General features: G+C 37.0%; 1 long non-coding RNA gene across 1 annotated transcript; it reads left to right on the top strand.

Annotated features, from left to right (window-relative positions):
- The first annotated feature begins 1,175 nt into the window (after window positions 1–1,175).
- On the top strand, window positions 1,176–20,395 carry LOC121642104. Its single transcript, XR_006010839.1, has 3 exons — window positions 1,176–1,264; window positions 6,144–6,146; window positions 20,384–20,395. It is a non-coding gene; the product is annotated as an uncharacterized LOC121642104 (long non-coding RNA).
- Window positions 20,396–23,474: the final 3,079 nt, after the last annotated feature.

The raw sequence follows: 23,474 nt of genomic DNA, 5'->3' as shown, positions 1-23,474 counted from the left end.
AAAACAGTGCCTGTAAATTACTATTTAAGATTTCTGAGGTAATATTGACGTGATGTGCACGACGATCCTCACCTGTGTTGTATCATACTGATTTATAAGCGTTTACATTGTCTGCCTGCCACCTGAGGGCAAAATGAAAACCTTTTCCCCTCGTTGTTAGTGCAAATTGGACCTTGTTCCCAATTAAAATGTAATTAAAGGCCTAAAGAGAGAGTTGGATGTTTTGACAGCCCCATTGAACTCACACTTGATGGTAATTAAACATATTTAGCTGGACCATGCTCTTTGGCTTACTCTCAGAAATTTTTACTTGTACTTTGCTTTTTGTAGCGATCTAGCCAATCAAAAGAGGAAAATCCCCCCAAAATTCCTGATTACATTAAATGTAATAGATGCTTTTCAGACTTGTTGCACCTGATAAGAATTTTTCTCAAACCATTAAATATCACATCAAGGCAAAAAAATACCACATGGAAACTGCTTGTAAGAATTCATTTTATATCATCTTCAATTTATCTAAAGTGCACCGAAGAGTCTGTTTTTTTTTAACCAATAAGAAATCAGCTTCTCTAAATTTTTAATTCTCAGTTGGTGAAGCATTATATGGCAATCTTTTTTCTTTTACTCCTTGAAGTTCATACACTACTTCACTAATTGGAAGGGAAAAATCCAAGCAGTGGTGAATCCACTGACCCCTGTGACCAAGCTGGGCATAAAGTAAGGAAAAAGTGTCTTTGATGTTGAGATGTTAAAGGCTCAAGCTGTCTGAAGTTGAGCCAAAGCCTCTGGGCGAGTACCATTTTAACAATCCAGGTATGTAGTAGCGGCAAAGACACTGGCCATATGAAAGAAATAAAAAATAAATAAATAAATAAAAAGAACATGTTTCATAGCAACATTGCACCGAGTTCCACTAGAGATGCTGTGTTTCAACTAAAATGAGACTTTTAAGGTGATTTTTATTATTAAAAAACATAATATTCTACGTTTAATGTTTGAAGTGAATTAGGTTTTTATTTCTTACCGTTAATACAAAACAGACATGCCAAGCTAAGGCAGTATGACTCATGGTGTACAGAAGTTGCATAATTTTTTTTTTACTTGTGTATAGGTTTGAACATGTGTTTGCACGGTTGTTAAAGACAAAGAAAGTTTGCAGATTTTCGCGTGCACCCTATCAACAGCTAATTCGACATCCATTTTGCATCCTACCTGAACTGTGAGCTCTCTCCAGTCAGTAAAAGACAGTCTTATCTTGACTCTTGTCTTATCTCTCACTCTGTCGTCTCTCTCTTTCATTTTCTCTCTTCCTCTAAAATTGTCTTCTTGTGGTCCTTTGCTAAATCAGTCATAATGTGCGTTTAAAAATGGCCTGTGTGTTTATGTCTGCTTGCTGGCATGCGATATGGTGTGCACAGTGAAACTCGGCTGCAACGTCACGACGGCATCCCTGAAGAAAAGTTGTAGTAATGCGGTTTCTCAGCTTCGAGTCAGGACACTGCTCAGCAGCAACATTTTCAGAAATGCATATATTAGATGTCAGTTTGTCATCAAATGAGTCTGTAAGTGTTTTAAGGTCAGAAAGTTACATACTACATTGGATTTACATGTGTAGTATCAGCTTCTATTTCTGGGCTACTTAACTTGTAAGGCAACAACACAAAATACACATTTATTCTACTTTTCACAACATTTCTAACATTACACTTTATAATGGTTACCTTTTTCCAGTCTAGTTTCACCATTAAACATGTATTAGGTACTTTTTCCCTTATGTGCAGAACATAGTAGTGTTGAAGGTTAAAAATTGCCACATGGCAACAAATCCCCAGGTAATTGTTTTGTATAGGGGGGTATCAAAGTCATATGATGAGATTTAAAACCAGTGCACATTAAAACTATCAGCTCCTAAGTAACCATACTGAGAATGGAGTTGAAAAGTAGTTATCAGTGAGAGGGAAAGAAAAGAGTACTGACTGTAGAAAACATTGTGCTGGAGATGAGTCTCCACATAACAATTGCTCTCTTGGAAATCTGCAGATCAATGCCTTCACCATGCCTTCCCTCACTTTATTATGAAATGTTTTTTGTAAAAGTCATCAGAGTTCATTTTCGACAGCATTATATGATGAGCATAAGTGTCATCAATTATCAGGCCATTTACCATGATGTCATCAGGTAGCAATATATGTTTTCTTAATGTCTGTAATATGGGAATCTGTGGGCAATCTTTGGAGAACATTCCTTTACATTTATATTGCTGTTGATATTTGGGAAAACCCCATGACAATGTAATAGTTAGGGTCTCCATATTCGCTGTAGCATAAAGAACACAATGCAACTCTTGAAGAATGATTGTTTCAGCATCTAAACATTTATGAATTTTCTGCTACTTATTAATTGCCAGTTTTTGGTTTTGGTCAAATTAAACTTAGGAGAATTGCAGGCTGTTTTTTTTGTCTGATGATGAATGGGATCCAACCAGTAAATACATTTAACCTTTTGGTGACTTCACCTGAACTGTCTTTATGAAAACCTCTCTAATTTAGTCATGCTTCGCTTTATCAGAGTTGGCCTTTGCAGAGATAATTTTCACATATTGCACAATGATTTAATAGAGGTATCATTCCAAAGGGATATTCATATTCATCCTGAAAGTATTTGTTTTTTTTTTTATTATTTGTGCTATGTGCCATATTCATTTACTCTTCACCAATAGCATATAATGATAGTTAGACATCATAACAAATTTCCCTTTACCATGACTCCAAAAGTATGCAAATAGACCTTGTGGGTGCAGAGATATACTCGTTTTATTACAGGTGTGCAATTTTCAAGTTGCATAAACTCAGAGTGTTGAAGTAAATAACCCAAATGAATTGGACACAAAAATGACTACTAGTCACTAGTGCGCTCAAAAACCAGCCAAGGTTTTGATGTGTGATGCAAAACCACTGAAATTACCTAATGATACAAATTTAAGGCTTTACAGATGACTACACATGCCATTGTTAGTTTCACGATATGACTACAACAAATCTATTATTTCCACCCCCATCGCCCTGTCCCGAAGCTGGAGATAAACAATGTGAATAATAAAAATGCTGCTCTTCAAGTCATGCCAGCAACCAGGATCAGCTCCATTACAGATTCTCCATTATTAAAGAATTCCATTTAATGATGGAAAAAGGTGACTTTTCCTTTCAATGTGATGACACGTGGAAAGAGACCCCTGTCAGGTTGGCGATGGGAGCCGCTGATGAGGCTGGTGAGGAGGTGGGGGTTTCGACCCGAGAGGAAAAAGGGTTATTGATTGACTGAGCAAGCACTGCGTCCCCTGCACTCTGTCAATCACCTGTGGACTCTTTCCTTTGTTGTTCCATTTTTTTCTGGCCACTGGTGATCACCTATTTCCCAAATGTTCTTTGCCAGGCTTATGTCCTCATTTAACTTCATTACTGTGGGGTTGACATTCAGGCAGAAAAGGGGACAAACAGCATCCCTCGCCCCTACATGCTTGCCATCTCCTGGAGACATCTTTCCCACAGTCATCCATCCACAGTCCCCTCCCTCCCCTCCACCTTCTCTCTCTTTTCATTCTTCTTCTCTATGGTTATTCTATCACTGTCTTTGCTTTCCTCATGCCCTCCCTGTTGTGCGTACAAATGTTGCTCTGCAACATTGATAATAGTCTGACAGACCACAGAAAAGGACTGGCATCGACTTCTCAGCCACATTCCCCCGTCTTGATGCCTTGCCTTTGTTATCAAGGTCACCTTTCTTTCCGTCGGTGCAGGGAGAGAGGATGTCAGGCTGTGAATGGGAGGCTCTCACCTGCCACTTCTTGTTTTCTTCCTGAGGTTTCTTACACCTGCAATGACAACGGAAGTGTTTAGATTTAACACTGTGTGGCCATGCTGTCAGCAGAAAGTAACAAATGCTGCACCCATGTTGCAAAACGACTATACAAGTATGTGCTTTATGGATTTCTTTTTACACTTAAAATGAAAATCAATAAACCATCTTTAGATCATGAAATCAGAAAATGCATGTTCATACATATATACATATGTATATAAACTGAACAATATCAAATTAACATGCAGATTTCAAAACATGGAAAAAATTGACTGATTTGACATACCTGCTTGCTTGTATTCATATGTATTTCAGATAAATGGTTAGAGCAGCATCACACTAAATTGTAAATAGTTTAATGGAAAAAAAACAGATCTTTGTGGGTCCAATTTGTGAAACGGTTCTTTAAAAATTTGAAGACAAAGCTGTGTCTTCTCTTATAAGCTGACTCGAATGTAGCAGAATCAGATGTCCCTCTAATCAAAGATATTAAACAGAATATGTGAACCAGAAGAAAACACATCAACCTGCTTCTTCCCCTAGCTTGTGCTAGAACATGCTAGCCCCACCCAGCAAATTGTCAGGATTGCTTGGGTTTCTCCAGCTACTCTTTGTAGAGGATGTTTTTCTAAGGCTGAGGGTAGTGCTCTGCAGACTGAAATCAGAAACTTTTAGCTAACACTTAAATTGACTAATGGACACGTTAAAAGTTGATTTATAGAGGAGAGAGATTTTCACGCTGCATTCAAGAGCCAAATGTTGGCAAATATTAATGAGTGTTTGACCAGTTTAGAAACAGTTTTATTGATGCTTTGAACTAAATGTTTTTATAGTCACAGTTCTTCACATGCAGTATGTTTAAAGGGATTTCTTTGTTTTTTTTTATTTTATTGTATGTATTATTATATTAGAGCACTCTGTACAATTAGGGTGGATTCCTGACAGGTAAGCCAAGCTATCTGATGCTTTGAAGTGGCTTAAGAGTTCATTTTCACCATATAAAACAAGTTAAAACTGGGGAAAAAAAGAATTACCTTTCAAGTGACTGCTATTTTGATTGTTTTTGCAGCTATGGTTGTGCAGCCTGATGTTTTATTTAAAACTAAATGTATTCACCAAAAGGATGCATAAATTACAAATTACAATGACCATGGACCTTGTTTCAATACTGACAGTCATTTGACAGGAAATGTAGTAAAAAAGTAAGAGACTTCTGCAAAATTGATGTATAAAAATGAACAATATACACAGACGTACAGCACTTTGTTGCAGCCGTGGCTGGTGTTAAAGCACTTTACAAATTTATTATAATGAATTGATGATATAGCATTTGACCAGACTGCTACAGTTAGTATATCTATTTTAAGTTGGAGTTGTGTGAGATGGTGAAAATTCATTCTTTTTTCCATCCCAGCAATGGTTGGCTTGACTGTCGGGAATCCATTTTAATTCTCTAAACTCAAAGCGCATTGACCACTATGTAATCCAACTACTAAAGTCAATCCCACTTTAAAGAAACAAAAATATCCATTTAAGATTTCTTGACATGCACTCTTGAGCATTTTTAGCATAAACTCAGATTCAATGGTTTATTTCAATCACATCAAGAAACAAAAAAGAAAAATTAAAGCTTTTATCTTAGAATAAACCCTTATGCGGTGGGTTCTTGCATGCCTTTGTTATCAGTGCAGTGTTAAAGTCTGCATCTTAGTCTGCATCTTAATAGAATGATTTTGACATTTTTTATCAGTCTTTTAATAACAATATTTAAGAATAGGAACATATTATGCTAATTCTACACAGAAGCTGAAATGTCTGCACTATTGTAACCCAAACACAACCCCAATTAGGATGTAAGAGAAGGAAGCTGTTAAGTTAAATTCTGTGGAGACTGTAATTTCTTTGCTCTCTCTCTCTCTGGAGTATCTGCTCTGCCATTATGTATCTAACACCTGCCCTCAAACCAAAGTGTCTTGCACCTTCTGTTGTAACTGGCAAATGAGAAGCAACATTTGAGGCAACCTGCAAATGCCTTGTATGCTATTTTTGTAGTGTGTGGCTCATATAAGCAAACACAATAAAACTGTACACAGAGATGACTTTAGAATACTTAATGTGTCTTATTAATATATCTTATTAATGTGTCAATTTATAAAACATTGCTGCTTTCAAGGTAGTCAAGGGACCAACTGATAATGAGATTATGTTTAATGTAGAAATAAATACATTAATAAACCTAAGAAGAAAACTGATCATACAGAGTTTCACAAAAAAACAATATTTAGATTGTATTTAAAGTTTTACTTATGTAACAAGAATATAAAAATGAGGCAATTTATGTTACTCAGACTGTGATTACTTTGCACTTCTCCACTGGCTACTTGTAATTTTAGAATCTAGTTCTAAGTCATGTTAATTTTTATGTCTCTGCATGGTCAAGCCCTTCAGATTCGTTAAAGCTTCATCTTTAAATCAGATTCTCGGGCTAACCTGAATAGGGTTGAAGCAGTAGCTAATAATCAGTAATACAACAGCACAATCTCACACCAGAATATGTAGTAGCTACTAAAAAAATAAGCACAAAAAGATAGTAATCTTAACAAAGGCTTAAAAACTGTAAAAAGTTACTGCATTACCAAGGTACTTAAATGAAGACCCTACTGGCCTTCACAAATGGTAACCTAAATCTTTTATTACATGAAACAAAACTGTGATACCAGGGCATCCATTTCCCATGCGAGACGTCTCCCAAGTCTCCCGTCTTCTGAGTTCGAATCCCACAGGGGATGAATACTAACACCTTCCAAATCGGTCCTTAGGCAACACCCTTAACACTACTGCCTAACCACCTTCAGATGTAAGTCACTTTGGAGAAAAGTGTCTGCTAAATGACTAGAATAGAACATAACATGAGTTGTGTTATGGTATTACCGTGTACCGTCATTCAAACGAACCAAATACATTTAGTACATACATCTGCTACATTTGGTACATATGGATTAGGATAGGGGGATTAAACACAAAGTCAAACTGGAATATTAATAAATACCTTGTTACAGGTTTACATCAGACCACCTGTGCGTTACATATAATCATGAAAATGGGAACAGACAATAGATCCAAATATAATAAAAAAAAAAAAAAAAACAAAAAAAAAAAACTGATTCTAACAGGCCCAACCAATCAGACCCATGTCCATGAAAGCGTAAAGTTTCACATTAAATGCTGATGCCCAGCTTCTTGCATGTTTGGCCCTATAACACCAGTAATACTCCCTCTAATTAATACATTAATTAATACATAGCTATACAGTATTTGTTATGATTACAGCATCACTTTTGATATAGTAAGCACTTGTAATCAACACACCTGCTGACAATCACACTAATGACCAAAGGCTCAACACTTCCCCAAGTAGCTGCGAGTGCAAGTAGCCAAAAACTGTCAACAAATAAATAATGAAAATAATTATTATGGGCTGTGAGGTTCAGAATAGGTTTTACTTTCAGTGGATTCTGATGCTAAACAGATGTGTTTGTACATATAGTCTCAGTGACAAAGTACAAGCTATTTTTGTACAAAGAAAAAAATAAAAAATGTACAAATAAATACAAATTTAAGTACAAATAAAAAAAAGTAAACTACAAAGGTAAAAGTTTCTGCAGAGAAAACTAAATATATTGCTGGAAGTATTATACTTATGTAAATTTGAGTTTATATCACTTCTGTCTCTTTCAGCCTTGTTAGCATCCCACATATGGTTCATTACTTATCTCACTCAGTTGTGACTTATCATACTGATTCATATGTTAATATGTTCTTGAGTCAACCCCCCCATGGCTCAAAAAGAGAACTTGAGATATTCCTTCTTACTTTCTTGCTCAATTCTATTTTCTTCTTTCACTACAATCACACTCACTGTGGAAAGCTGAGCTTCCTCCCACCCACTGGATTCTGTTGACCTATCTTGATTTATTTTTTTTATTTTTTTCTGCAGTGGGAAATGTCACCAGATTCCATGGAGTCCAAGAAAGCGGCGCCCTTGAGTCAAAGGGACTGGCATGTTGACATCAGACATTAAGCAGTATTTCATATCACATTATGGTGTGACATCAAACAATGTATAACTCCAGCTAGAAATGCCATTCTGAAATGGTGAGCTATGAGGTACGTTATATTTATGTTATAAACTATAAATCACAGCCACACTCCATAAGCAGATGCATGGAACTACTAAAATGATGTGCTTTGTTTAAGATGCACAAGTTTGAATCGTTAAGCAAATGTTTGAATGATGCACTGACAAATGCAGTTGACAGTGGGTAGCTCAGCCTCAGAGCTATACCACTGCTGAGAAGTAGGCGTATGTATTTTATGAAACCTCAATAAACCAAGGATAACAAAAAATCTTATATATATTCTAAGTGTGTTTCCTCTGCAAGCAAGCAGGTTGAAGAAAGATTTGGTTGCTTTAAAAAAAGCTCTTTCTGCATCTCACGCTGCCTTTTGTGTATGCTGTTTGAAACTATTCAGAAGGTGCATGCAGACAGTCTTATCGTTAACTTTTTTTTCACATTTGTTTCCAGGTGCCCTGAAAAGCTGATATATAATAAATATCTTTGGAAAAATGCATCAGAAAAATGTCCATATTTTAAATTACAATGCAAAATTTTAACCTGTTTTAGGTATTTTTTTATAATCAGAAGATCTGGGGAATTTTACTTAGTGAGAACCATGTTCAGTATTTTCAAGAAAAATGCGTTTGGATTCCTAACTCACAGGCCATCAGGATCACTTCTGTGTCCAACATGGCAAAATCAACATGCACAAGAGGACAGAATACCCCAGCTATTTTGTTTTTAAATAGTGTGTCCAAGTTGGTAATCTAACAATTTCAAGACACATCTCCACAGCATTTAAATATGTATTTAAATATGTATTCAAATTCTAGATGTTTTCCTAATTTTAACAAAGGACTTACCAACCACCTTTAATGTGCAACAAAGAATGGAACGTGCAAAGCACTTATAGATTATTTAACAGAAAAGAATACTGGGCAGACCTTCTCTAGAAACTTACTTCTCCTCTTAGATTAATCCTGTCATGGAAAATCTGATATTTTCAATCAGCATATTTTGCATTATTGCAAATCAATCTGGCAAGTTGCAGTGTGTTGGGATTGAACATGTGTTGAATCTGCTGAATCTGAATTTTAAACACATTTGTTTTTAGTCTTTGTGTGTGTGTGTGTGTGTGTGTGTGTGTGTGTGTGTGTGTGTGTGTGTGTGTGTTTGTTTGTTTTTACAATTGAATCTTTTTAATTATGACATCCTGCATGTTATACAATACAGGAAGCCATTGATTAGGTACCAAAATGTTTGTAGTTTTTTTCGAACAAATCACAAGAAATTTTTAATTCATCTAATCGGATGCATCACATCAGGCCTAATTATCACATAAGCTAACAGGAAATGAACACACTGGAGCTGTAAAGTAGACCCTTTTTATCCTTTGTATAGGAAATAACCTGATTCTCAGTCCACGAGGCAGGGGGTAGGTGGTAAATGACTTTCTTTTCCCTTTGATTCCTGCTGATTTACTGGCTAACTCTACTTTCTGTGGATGGTTAGCCACAGGGGTGCACTATTCTGGGGCATTTTGTCATTTGCTGTACTTAACAGAAAAACTGGATGTCATGGAGTAAAGGGCTCAAGTGCACACCATAATCCAAATGAGACACTAACTGCAGTAGTGCCTTACTTCTATGTATGTAATTGTAGCCTATCATTAATGTCTTTTTTCATTAGGCTGCTGACACTAATTATGCTATTCAGCCTTATACAGAGGACTTTAGAGAATAAAAATAAAACAAAATGAGAGAATCCAGTGAATGCTTACATGGCTAACTTAAGATCACAGCATTTGCTAAACAGCTAACCCAAATAGTCATTGTATGGCCACAGCTTTGCTACTATAACACACCACATCAGGGTTTCTAAGCTTTAAAGTAAATGGGATGGACCTGAGCAAAATTCAAAGGAATGAATTGAACTGTGTATTTATTTCAGTGGATGGATTTAGGACACTGCATTTACCCAAACACGGTCCCCCTATCATTTCCATTTCTGCAGTCCCCTTCAGGACTTTATTTTGCAGCCAAAGAGCTGGTACAGAATCCTGTAGTTATACAGCAGGTTTTATATCAGAGAAAACTTGAAAGAGCTGAAGTAATATGTGTTCTGTGCAAAAATGTACCCAGAAAAATGTCAGTGACTTAAAACTAGGATGTGGAGCAGTTTTTATTAAATCAGTTCAATTACATACTCTGTGATTTATTAATAAAAAAATAATTACGTTAGTAGATTTTTGCTGTATTTAAATGGTTTATACATGTGATTGGAGTCTGCATGCACTGTCACTGATGTAAGTAGTAACAATGACTTAACAGTAATTGTTAATGTAGTCCAGTGATCATCAGACCGTGTGATATGCACAGGGATATGCACATACCACAGCTCACATAGTGTGGTGTGAAGATTCCTTACTGCAGAACTTGCGAAGAACAATGCTCCTGTTCTTCCATCTGGAGATTTTTTTAATGCAAATCTGTCATTCGTGGGTCAAGTGCAGTCATAACATGACGCTGTATATTTTATAAATCTACCATGGTCAAATGCCAGATCAGAACAATGGACGAGTCAAAGGGCACCTGCCTTGTTTTTTTTTTTTTCTGTAATGAATTAATTCACATTTTTTGGATAGCCCTAAATAAAACAATCATTAAGTAAATAAAATTACATTTCCAAATCATGAGGAAATGAGTGATGCTTATTATGTAGTAATGTGATAATGAACTTAACTTAGTGTGTAAAAGTAGCTGTACTTTAACCGAATCTAGATGGGAAACCATAAATGCTGCATATATGAGTCAGCTTTCAGCTGTGTAGTTATCAACATTGTTAAATTGCACAACATGAATTCTCATGGAAGGTATTGTATGTGTAACAAGGGAAAATTATATTAAGCAGACCAGGTAAAAAAACGTTAATGTCATGAAAGTAGTTATCAGTTAAAGCTGTTACGTACGCCAGTGAACATGCCCTGACCCTGCTCTGGTAACCAATCGTATTGTATAGAAACCTTAGTTTTGGTAATCAATTTCGGTAATTTTGTTTGTGTGATGTTTATTTTATATTGAAACAGGTAAACAGAAACTGGAGAACTACTGAAATACCTGAAGAATTTTGAGGAGAAACTGCAGGACCACAGGGACAGAGATGTGCGGTTTAATCAGCATTATGAGTTTTTTTTCACTTAACTAGTATTCCAGCAATTCAGTGTTATCTAGTTGTTTTGTGCATAATAACATATAACTCAGTCAATCGTGTAAGCATTGATGGATGGATGGATGGATGGATGGATGGATGGATTCATTGATTTTATAAACTGCTTAAGCTGGATTAATACTGGCATCGTGGTTATGGCGGTGACGCCGTAACCGCGGGTCTGTGGATACTTGACGTGCAGCTCTACTTGCAGCGCGGTATTGCGAAAGTACTTCCTTGTGGTCAGTTTGTGATTATGTCTTTTCGTATCTCTGACGCAGGTTGTGTAAACACAACACACACAAAAAAACTTACTTAACATAAACCCCTTTCCTCTCAGAGCTGACAATAAAGTATTGATATAAAATACTTTTAAAGCATTTTTTATGAAGGTGTGTTTTTTGTCCTCAGCATCAAATATGTAAGTTTTTTTTAAAGAATTTCTTAAGGGTTAATCTACCTCAATAATAGACCGAATGGAATTTTCAGTGTTTGAAATGTCTATTTGGAGCAAATGTTGACGTAATTGCCACTAGCCGTGTCAGCCTTTTCTAATTGCATGCATTGCTGTTAATGAGAAATTTCACCACAACAGAGCGGTTACACCTCACCACATGCAGCCGAAAATCCTACAGCAATATTCCAATTGACTTTTGTTCACTATCTGTGCTGTCCTTGAAGTTAATTCCCTTTTCCTTCGTACCATCTCAGCCTGGCAGCAGCTTTACTTCCCTGAGCGACTTTAAGTGGTCTTAGGTTGAGTTAGTTTCATCCGAGGTCACCTCACCTCCATCCCGGGCTTTTGTTCCACAGAGAAACTGCAGGATCTCGAAAGAACTGCCCTGCAGATTTGATTAGTGCTTGCTCTTCCTTCACAGTTTTCCTGGAGGGAAGAGAATAAACCAGCAGAATGAAAGCAATGTTTTCCAACAATGGCAATAATGAATATCATCAGATAAATATGATCTGACTCAGAAAGCAAGAGCTGAATTTTCTCTTCACTTTCACCCTGCAGGTACAACCCTGATCGAAACGGTGACCTTGATGCAGAGACATTGTTAATGCTTCGTTATTTAGTAGGTGGATTTTAAGCTGCAGGACTCTTTCTAAATGCCGTGCGTAGATGCCAGTCATACTTACAGCTTTGAAAATCAGTTGAATTGCTATTCGAAGAAGATAATAGGCTGGTGTGAGGCTATATATATTTGGATTTAAAAGTTGGCAATACAACTTTCCATGAGGCTTTCACTGTATTTAAATCTTATGAGAATAGGCAGACCCTTTCCAAATCATAACCACTCACTATAAAAACAGTAACAAAGAGTGTGGTGATAGTTTTTATTGCACTAGGTTAGTCAAGGTGAGGTTTGACCTCTTCAACAACCTGCTACCGGAACTGCAAGTTGTAGAAAAGACCCATAACTGAAAATAAAAAGGTTTTAATTTTTTCCTTAAAGGAGAAATTTGCAGCCTAAGACTGAAATTGTTAAAGTGTCAAAGGAGAAATTCAACCTGAACCCACAGAAAATGAATACCTAAATGTACACATTTAAGTTTTACCTAATTGTTTTGCTGCCTGGAAAACAATAGGCAACTTTACTGATTCACTGTCATTGAAAACCGCACCATTGTTTCAGGTTGCAGGAAACAGGAGGTTTCAGGAAAAAAAAAAGGAAACGGAAAGACATTGGATACAAGTTGTTCAGCAGAAAATACCAGACAGACAGTGTTAGCAACACGAATTATATTGTTCATAAAAGATTTTGTAGTAACTAATAGAAACTATATGAAGATGCATTTTCAAGATTCCAAATGATTCGAATTTGTGTTTTTTAATTACAAGCTATCTGAATTTCTAAGAAGTTCACAAAGTGAATTAAAATGTCAGGCTGGCCTCTTAGAAGTACGTAGAAAAAAAAAAGAAGCACGATTTAATAAAGTCTGCAACTGTACTTGAATAACTCATTCGACCAAATAGTGTGGAACTTTTTTGCCTGACCACCAGCCGTTGAAACACATTAACCTGCCGCTCATTGGTTCTTTTGACACACAGACGCTAGGATGAACTAATCAGAAACCCTTTTTTGGCTCCGTGCCAGTGGATGTCAGAACAGAGGAAAGGAAACAGAGAGGAGGCACAGAGAAACTACATGAAAACAAAACAAAAAAAGACACTACATAATATTTTACATGTTTGCCACAGCAGGACCTTCATCAGCAGTTTGGATGATGATGATGGTACAAGCTGCAGAAAGCTGCATTGCTTTCACAGCACTGAGTAAAGAGACCCTCAGTGAGTCCCAGTAATTCTGACCCATACGAGCCAGTTAGCATTGAACATGCTAGCTGTTTACAAAGTTATTATAAAGTGATGACAAGTCAATAAAACAGCTGTTTTATTGCCACTTTAGTTTGTCTTCTTACATTTATTAAATAAGTTGATGATGTCAGCATTTCCACCAGGAGAACAGGTTGTGTTAATTTTTCTCTTTTCCTGAACTAAATCATCTTATTGAAAGTGAGAACTTGATTTTTAACCATAATCCATCAACAATAACAGTGAGTCCGCAGCTTTCTGGTTTTCTTCATAAGCCCATTTGTTTTTGGTTGTGGTCTGATACTTTTGGGTCAAAATGTGTCAGAGGCAGCTTCTGTGTATGTGTTTATGGACAATATACAGAAATAAAACCCCTTAAGATTTTTTATTTGTTTACATTTTTGTCCGTATGTTAATACTGATGCAGCTGTTTGTCTCTTTATCAGAGAATCCAATCATTTTGGACCTGACTGCATTATTATGTTTAAAAAAATACATTCAATCTTTTGTTAAACCTGGTTGAGATAAATATCTTCAAAAGAGAAGAGCAGGCAGCAGATCCAGAGATACTGTTTCAGACCTTTGTCCAGGAGCAGTTTTTATCTGATCCATCTTTTTCACATGTCTGCTCTTGTTTTCTTTCTCTCTAAAACACAAAGTAATATGAATTCTGCTCCAATATTCATCACTATGCTGGAGTATAGATGCTTATTTTATTAACAAATTACATTTTTCACAAATATTGAACTTGTTTACTCACACTGATTCTTGCTAACTCACTGCATGGGTTTCTTGCTTCAACACACCTTGACTTACACTAATGGGTCATTGTGCAGAACCTGACAACTAGCTGTTGGATCCATTTAATTTGAATCAGGTTTGTCCAAGCAGAATCCCTTAAGGAACAGAGTTTGAGATCTTTGTGTTACAAGAACTATCACAAACAAAATCATTCATCTACACTGTAGCTCTGACTTTCTGTTTTCAATCTACAAAGCACCACCTACAGTGTGGTCAGATAGCCTGTTTGTTCCACTCTGTCCTGCTAATATCCACAGTTCATTTGTTCAGGAGGTGAGTGTGTGGATACACAAGGCTGCAGCTGGCCAAGCCGTGGCCGATCAGCAAGTACTGCATTTCAAATGTAGTTAAAAATGATAGACAGTAAATACATTACCTTTCTGGTACTCTCACATTTAATTTAGCTTCCTTTTTTTGAGAATTGCTCTTTGGATTAAATATGTATGGTTGATTTATCCCATTTTTAGAACCAGCTTTGACATGAGCCATTGTGGCCAGCGGACATAAACGGTGTCATTTGCTGGTGGCTGGAAATGTAGGCAAACCCAGATTAGCATATTCATAGATCCCCACTGAACAATGAAAAGCTGCGATCATGCCATTAGCCATTCTGAGGTCACTAGAGAAACAAAAAACTTTGCTGGAGACACAGATGAGTATTTAGGGCATTAATAACTAATAGAGTGGGACATCAACGAGAAGAGCCCTGTAGTGTGACAAACTTCTTAATAGCCTGAAAAAGTTTAGCTCACATCTGTCACATCTTCCTGCCTGGTAGATGATAGGCAGTGCTGACTGCACCACTACTTTTGTGTTTTTTTTCCCCTTAACTCAACTTTGGTTTCTAACCCTAACCATGAATTTTTGGTTGTTTGTAGTTTAGCTGCTGTTAGATTTTTACTTTAAATCTTGTGTGTTTTCAGTTACCACGGTCACCCAATCTTGCCAATTTTGCTCTCCACAACACAGCACAGCTCCTGGTCCAGGCTCTGGTTATTTCATACATTGACTACTGCAACTCCTTACTGGCAGGCCTGCCTGCATGCTCAGTTAAACTTCTGCAGATGATTCAGAACGCAGCATCACGTCTGGTCTTCAGTCAGCCCATAAGAGTTCATGTCATTGTCAATGCATTGTACTTTGTGTCAGTAATGACAAATGTGACCATATTATTTGATCAAGAGACCTTGAGGAAGACCAGCCACCTAATGGCGATCAACACCAAGCACCCTGGGAACCAGCCTTAGCCCAGTGCATCCCATCGCTACTTGTTAGCTGCATGCTTTGACCAACTAAGCTATACAGTTTATACATCTCACTTTAATGCATATCTATCTATATATATAGATATATATATTTATACCATGGTCTGGGTGAATACTCGATTCTGATTGGGTTTCCATTAAAAAGTGATAATGGACACCAATTAAAGAAGTTCCGGTCAAATAGTCTTATTGTTGTAAATTATTGCGCTGGCTAAACTGTAGTTGGTAACTGTGGCAACAGAAAGTCAGCCACCGGGCCACCAGATCAGGTATGAGACGGCACATCGCTGTGAAAGCAGCTTGCAGGCTTATTGGGCTCCATCAGTCCAGGAGAGACGAGAGTGGAGCAACATTTTGTCATCCCGCAACGTCCCAACCAGCAGTGGTCAGGGTCCACAAACGATAAACTCCGTCTACGCTACTACGGACATGCCAGTATCTTTATGAAATATCACGATCAACTGCAAAGTTGCACTTAATTTTAAATAGGTCGTCGCCTCTCTTTCTCTCTTGATTACCTTATTTACATACTTGATACAGAGTGAATGGTGGATAACATTTCTTGCAATAAAAACGATTTATGAAACTATCTGTGAACTTTGACTGTTTGAAACAAAATTTTGCATCATCCGCTGGACACACACAAGCTGTAAGAGCTGCACCAGCCCTCTGAAATGATTCGTTGTGTCACGTAATATAACTGCCACCGACCGAGCTGCAGGTTCTGTGTCAAAGCCGGTTACCTTGGCAATGCGCCACAATGAAATAGTCCACTCAGCTGCTTTCTGTAAAAAATCTTACGTTTTTATTGGTAAAAAACGACATTAACCCATTAATAATTTATTTAATATTTATTTCTTTCGTAAGTGACCATGGTATAAGCGGGATAATGCCCTTCGAGGTGTCCATTATCATAAACTAATGGACTTCGCGGAGTCCAGGACAGTTCACGCCTCTGCATCATCCATTAATTTATGATAATGGGAGAGCATAGTATTTAACTGGCACAATGATGTATTTTACAGGGGAGATTTGATTAATTTTGATTTAGATTTCAAATTTCAAATCAGCATTTTATTTATAAAGCGCTTTCCTGCCAAAGGCAAAACAAAGTGCTTTACATTATAAAAACAAGTCATGCATATTAAAGTAAAACAAGCCTTCACACACTAAAGTAAGCAACATAAAAATTTAAAAACACTCATCTCTCTCACACGCAGCCACACAGACATCCACACACATGCACAAACAGAGCATGAACTCCCTAATTTCTGTTTTTCAAAATAAAAATATTAATAGTAATAAACATCTGGCGGCTTGACGCTGCTGTGAGGAAATTATGTCTTGGGGATCTGATCACAGTTTAGTTGATTAGTTGGGGGGGACACAACTTCTCTAGCCTTCTAAAACATCCTTTCGCATGGCATAGATGAGTCTCGTGGCAAGATCTGAACCACTTTCTGAACCAGTCACATAGTACAGCCAGGCAGTGAGGCTTTGAATGTAATCGATGTCATGATCCAAGCATTGATAAACACCTCAAGGAAATGCGTGCTGGATTATTCGGCTCGCTCGAGGCCTCAGCACAAAATGTCCCCTCACTACAGTTTAGTTTCTTTAAATAACATTTTCATCAAACAAACCTGATTGTCTTTGGCCAGTAGTCTTGCATTTGGATCATTTCTCATCTTTGTCATGGCTCATAATGTAATAAAGTATTTAATCGTAAGCACAGCTAAAATTTTAAGTAAAAGTATGTACCTAACCCTAACCAGAAAGCAGCTGAAAACAATACCTTTTTTAAATAAAGGATTTGATAAGTAATGAAAAGGATTTAAAGGCTCAAAGTGACCACCAAGGAAACACCACAGTGTCTTTATTGAGATAATTACATTCAGCCTCCATCACCCTCAAGTTAACTGTTTGGGTTTTAACAAATTCTTAGGTAAGCAAGGGAATTCTTATGTGCACCATAACCCAAGACAAACTGTGCATCCTTCAAGATATGATGTTTTATTGGCACTAGGCTAGTAACATGTTGCTAGCTTGTAATTTCATTACATTCTGTGCAAACGCTGCATAAGACAATTTTACAGGTGTTTTTGTTTGTTTTGTTTTTTTGCATGAAAAGCTATCAGTTAAGTCTGTTAAATTCTCATGCTTGTACAAATTAGATATCCTAATGCCTCCATATGGAGTCAATATAAATACCTTCATCACTTCTAATAGTTCATCCAGACTGTTATTAGCCCTTTATTAAATAAATAAATAAATGGATTTTTGACATTTTTTTTTTAAATTATGAAGTGACCTGAAATGGCTTCTTCCATCACTCATCTGACTCACTTTTAACTAACAATGCATCTGCTGTAGATAAATTAGCCTGTGTTCAGCTGCATCCCTAAAATACAAATTACCACAGAGAACAGAAAGGCAGCCATTTCTAGTCCTTTATGGATTGCAGGTCTGTGCCACTCAGTGCAGTGCTTCTGTAGCTTATCTCTTAAGTAAATTAGATGCCAATGGTAAATAGTTTTTGTCTGCAAATGACAAATGATCTCAGTGCATAGGCCGTTTACAAAGCCAGTGCACTGGGTAACACAATATGTTGAGGGAGGCTGTTCTTGAACAGTACCCAACTTCTAAATGGCCAGTCTGGTCGAGTGCATCATGCCCATGTCAGGGAACAAACAAATAAGATGAAGTGCTTTCTCAAAGTCAGTCTAAAGGACAACCACACTGGCTCCCAACAAACAATGATAGATGAGCAATACATGATGGTGTGGGCCGAGAACGGGGGGGAGTGTTCAATTAGTACAAGGAGAAATGGCAGTTTAACGGTACGGTGAGAGAAGCTGGCAGGCATTAAGAAACGCCAAATTGAAAATGCATACATCTCATAACGCTGACAACCTCATTCCCTTTCCCAAATTGGTCACAAATGTATGATTTTTCACAATTGTTCATGTTTTGACACCTCATATTTCAATCTTGAAAATGAATGAGAGAAGTACACATTGAAGATTAAAAAAATAAAGTGTAGTGTAGGTCGCTCTCATTGGCGAAAACTCACTTTAAATGCTAAATGGGGGAATTTCGCCCTCTCAACTTTTCTACTGGGCTGGAGAATTTGTGGCACACTGAAGGCTATTGTAAAGCGTTACACCTTCAAAAGCGCTCTGTGCAGGACTCATGAATATTTATACACTGATTAGGTGCCTTGATTTATCAGGCTGCGACGGAAAGGAATGATGGGTCTTAAGGAGTTGAGGCATATACAGAGACAAAGGTACTGCTCTGTTACTGCAGGTCATTCAATTCACATAATAGGCTCTCCATTAGAGGAAAAATGTCAGCCGTGATAAAACTTCCAACCATAATCTCCGAAAGTTTTGTCCACTGGTGCAGCAATAATGCATTGGCTGGTGTAACCATAAATATCACCACGTAATAAAATGCCATTATTGTTCTTTTCATTCAGCAGAACAGTTTTCATCATTTATGTTTGGACAGTTTCAGACTCAAAACATTCCCCAAAAGAGATTTAAAGGCAGATTTGTTACTATTGTGATGCTGTTACAGTCTTTTCAGAAGGAGTCTCTGAACTGTCAAAAGATTCATAGCGTACATGAAAATGTTTTTCCAAGTAAGCCTCTGTGGAATTGTCATCTACCCCAAACAGATAATGTAGAAACGCATTTAACAACAAAGTGTTTGCTATTTAGAATACCAGGGAGACATGAGGTAAATTACTTGTAATCAACTCTGACTAATCATTCTTGTGGAGAAGCCGTGGGCGGGGACCCCAGTGCAGGCAGAAGAGCCAGGAGGCGGACCTGTGCAGGGAAAAGTTTTAATAACAAAAACTAAACTTACAAAAGCAAAAGACTCCGGTGGCAAAACTGTGACATGGCATGGACTAACTCTAACAGCAAACAACAGTAGACAAACAACACTGACAGTGAAGTAACAAACAGTAAGCAAACAAACAATAGACTGACCAGGAAGAACTGAAACCAATGGACTGAAATACAGGGAAGGAGCTAACAAGACACAGGTGAGAAGAATGAACTAATCAACCCAGGTGGACTAATGAGCAGGAACCAAAAAACACTGAACCAAAACATGACCCTAAACACCAAAAACTTAACCCCAAAACATGACAAAAACCCAGAACATTAAACAAAAACATAAGTAAACCAAGGACCATAAACCCTGAATCATGATAAAGCCACTATAATTTTAATGGATCTCAAACTGTGCAGGGCCAGTGTCCTGCAGGTTTTAGGTGTTTTTCTGCTTTAACAGACCAACAGAAGCTTGCAAATGCCATGCATCACAGCCAGACAGCTTTATTAGTTAAGTGTTTATTATTAAGGCGATGACAAAATTTGTGCAAATGTGCACAGCCACTTTAATTCCGTTTGTTTTGAGTCTCTTATTACTAACACAAAATTAGCTCCAAATTAATCATGTTTAACAATTAGAAAAACAAACAATTAAAAAAAGCAGTTTTTCTGCAGCTCAGTCAAGTTTAAAATCCCAATTTGCTTTCTCTACCCTTACACGGCAATTTGAAGAAAATACCTTGTAGATCATGAACAATCACAGTCTGGTTACTTATTAAAATGTAATATTGAAGCATATACTATTGAAAAATAACATAATATGACTTTATTCAGACAAACTTTCGGGATTTTGATATTGCTGTTCAGTCTTTTACCCAAAGGAGTTTTCTTTTATTTGACACTAATTGTGGATTTTTTTTTGGTAGTTAATGAATATCTTAAACAAAAGATAGGAAACTCTTTTACAAGCTGACCCTTTTTAATTAAGTTATATATTGTTTGAGTAGTGTTTGTATTTTTCAAAAGCTGTTTCTCTTCCCGTGGTCGTTTTGTGGCTTCAAAGTGTCACCCTTTGTGCAGCATACTAGTGAGAAGTGGTTATCTTGACTGTAAACTTTTATCCTCATGCACTTTCCTTTGCAACTGAATGTACATTTATTAAAATCTCAGCATGCTTTTGTTTTGTCCTTGTAAAGTACAACAGGAAGTGATCTCCAGCAGTACAAACTCCCCACACCTCAAAGCGGACGATGGATCCACTGTTAACATCTGCTGAGAAAAATCATCAAAGTCCTGTGGCTCACCTCAACGTGCTGCTATCCCTCAGACACGTTCAGCTTCTATTTTGTTCTTCATTCACGTCGACTTTCCTTCCCAACTACTTGAGTGACAGGTGAGATTAAGCACCCTTTGAACTCTATCTGGTTATTGGGGGAGTAGTGTAAATTGAAGCAGTGTTATTTCATGCTACCTTGCTGAGTCAGTGGGAAAGTGGGGAGCAGGGGGTGGCACTTCTCTGAATGAATAAAGAGCTTTTTAGAGGGAAAGGTGTGGGGCCCGATCTCGAATGCATTATACAGCTATAATGAGAATTGTAAAGGGAAGAAGGGATGAATTGGATTAAAAATGTTGTGAACAGCATCTTTGCTTTCCTTTAATCCATTATAGATAAAATAAAAAGTGACCTGAAAAATTACTTTTTCTTGCTGAGGATAAAAAAAAACCCATGTTGATAAAGTAGTTTTCTCAGCTCAAACAGTCTATATGATGACTGAGGGGACAAAAGTGGCCAGATTAAATCTATGACTTCTAAACTAACCAAACTGTATTTGGTGAGAAATCCTAACAGTAAAAGTAACATTTGGTAGAAATAAAAACTTGCAGTGGGTCTAACTTTTTTTTTCTTCTTCTTATTTTTTAAGGGAAGATTTTCTGACTGGTTGAAGGTCTTAGTTTAAAACTGTCACTAGATGAATTAAAGAGGAAAAAAAGAAGAAATGTCAGAATTCACTTTACAGTCACATGTCACTCAAGAAAGTCTTTTTGTGGGGCTGAGAGACACAACACTATCTACATTTACATGGACCAATATTTCATCTGTCCAACTGAAATCAATCTGATCGAAAATTCCAGACATATTTATGTGGACGCTAGATGAAGTGATCCGATCAGTTGTATTTACATGATGGACAGGTTTAATATGATCATAAGGCTTTTGATATGTGCAGTGCCTACTAGTTCAAAAGGTTTTTTTTTTAATTTTTTTAACCTTTTAACTGTCATAATGCTGTCAGAAACTGATCCGATTGTAAAAAGGTTTAAACCACCCCTACTTGATCGGATAATCCTTTCTGTTTGAGGCCGATCGGATCAGCTGAAATGCTTACGTGATGCATTTTTATTCTGATTGGAAAGTGCTCCAGTAAACGCAGCTAACGTAGTCCATTTCATCTCTGCCTAAAGGTGCAGTGTGTCGCAAAATCAAAGCTGAACGACAGAAATTTTAAATTTGCCATTAAAAAACAGTTTCCATTAGTATCTTATCACTTTATTAAAAAAAAAAAAAAAAAAAAAAAAAAAAAAAAACTATTCCTTTTATTCTCTTAGAATGAGCCATTTGTATCTACTTGCAGTGGGTCCACATGCATGGCAGCTGCCATATTTGTTCTGCCATCTTTACATATATGTCTCTGAATGCACAAACATCTCTGTGTGTGAAATAAAAGCAGTCTGAGCTTTTAAAACAGCCTTTTTGTCAGGTTCTAGATGATCGATTGGGATAAGTAAAGCCTTAAAAGGCCCCAAAGTAGTTGCCTGTAGTACAGTCCTCACTGCACCTGAGGTCCTGGATCCACTCACAGATGAAAACCTGTTTATGTCAAGAAGAATTTTGACCACTGATGGCCAGCGACCATTAACAACTGTGCTTGGCATTTGAAGTCATTGCTATGCTCATCTTTACCACTAGATGTCAGTAATTCCTACAGGCTTACCTTTTAACCCTGAATCAAAATCTCCAATCAAAAATATGACAGGAGCACACCAGGGCGAGAGGCATACAGTATAGTTACATAAATATCTTTGTCAATAACTCTTTCTGTCAATGGTAAATGGACTGTTCTTGTACAGCACTTTTCTAGTCATTTTGACCACTCAAAGCAGTGCAAGTCTAGAAAAATGTTTTTCCTTTTTAAACACATTCAAACACATTTGATGAGCACATTGGAGGCAATTTTTTAGTATCTGGCCCAAGGATACTTCTACAAGAAGTCTGGGGAAGCTGTTAATGAACCACCAACCTTCCAACTGACATATGACTGGTCTTCCCCTATGCCACAGTTGCATCTGTATTTTTGCAATCCTATTTGTGAAATTAAAGAGAGGGGGAAAATGTAGTGAATCTAAAAAGGCTGGTTACTATAATGGTGACATAACTCAAGAGTTTTTTTTTCTTCTTTTTTTTCAAGTAAGCTGTCTTCCATATGACAGGAACTGAAACCAAAAAATATTAAAATGTAATCTTTAACAATATGTATTTTTGACTAAACACATATATTGCCACATCTAAGCTTAAGCATGCAAATTAATTATAACCATAAATATGTTTTTAATGCATAACTATTTTAAAATGAAGGCAAAAGGGTGGAATCATAAGTTGGGAGTAATTAGAAATATAGGAAGTGCTGAAATCATGCATGAGAGTCCGTGGATGAATACCTCCTGCAGCCACTTCTTCATTATAAGTGCATTTGACCAATTTAATAGCGTCAAATGCTTACATCAGCATACATCAGAAAGAGGACTGCAGATGTGATGAGGAATAAAAGTAGCTGTAATGTCATTTAGCATGACGTAGTTAGACTTGGCATAAATATCTGTGTGATCAGTTTAAGCTGCTTTTCAAGAGGAAACTGAGGAAGAGAAAATGGTTTGAATCATTTCTAAGATTTGGTTGTGAAAGACTCTTGTTGTTTTTCTCCAAGATGATGATGCCTGGATAGAATTTCAAGAGCAAAACTTTAGACATCAGAACCTCCTATAGGATTTTTGGTTTTGTTTG

Source organism: Melanotaenia boesemani, chromosome 6, assembly GCF_017639745.1.
Source record: "Melanotaenia boesemani isolate fMelBoe1 chromosome 6, fMelBoe1.pri, whole genome shotgun sequence".
Taxonomy (NCBI): Eukaryota; Metazoa; Chordata; class Actinopteri; order Atheriniformes; family Melanotaeniidae; genus Melanotaenia; species Melanotaenia boesemani.
This window is presented reverse-complemented; position numbering and strand designations above follow the sequence as displayed.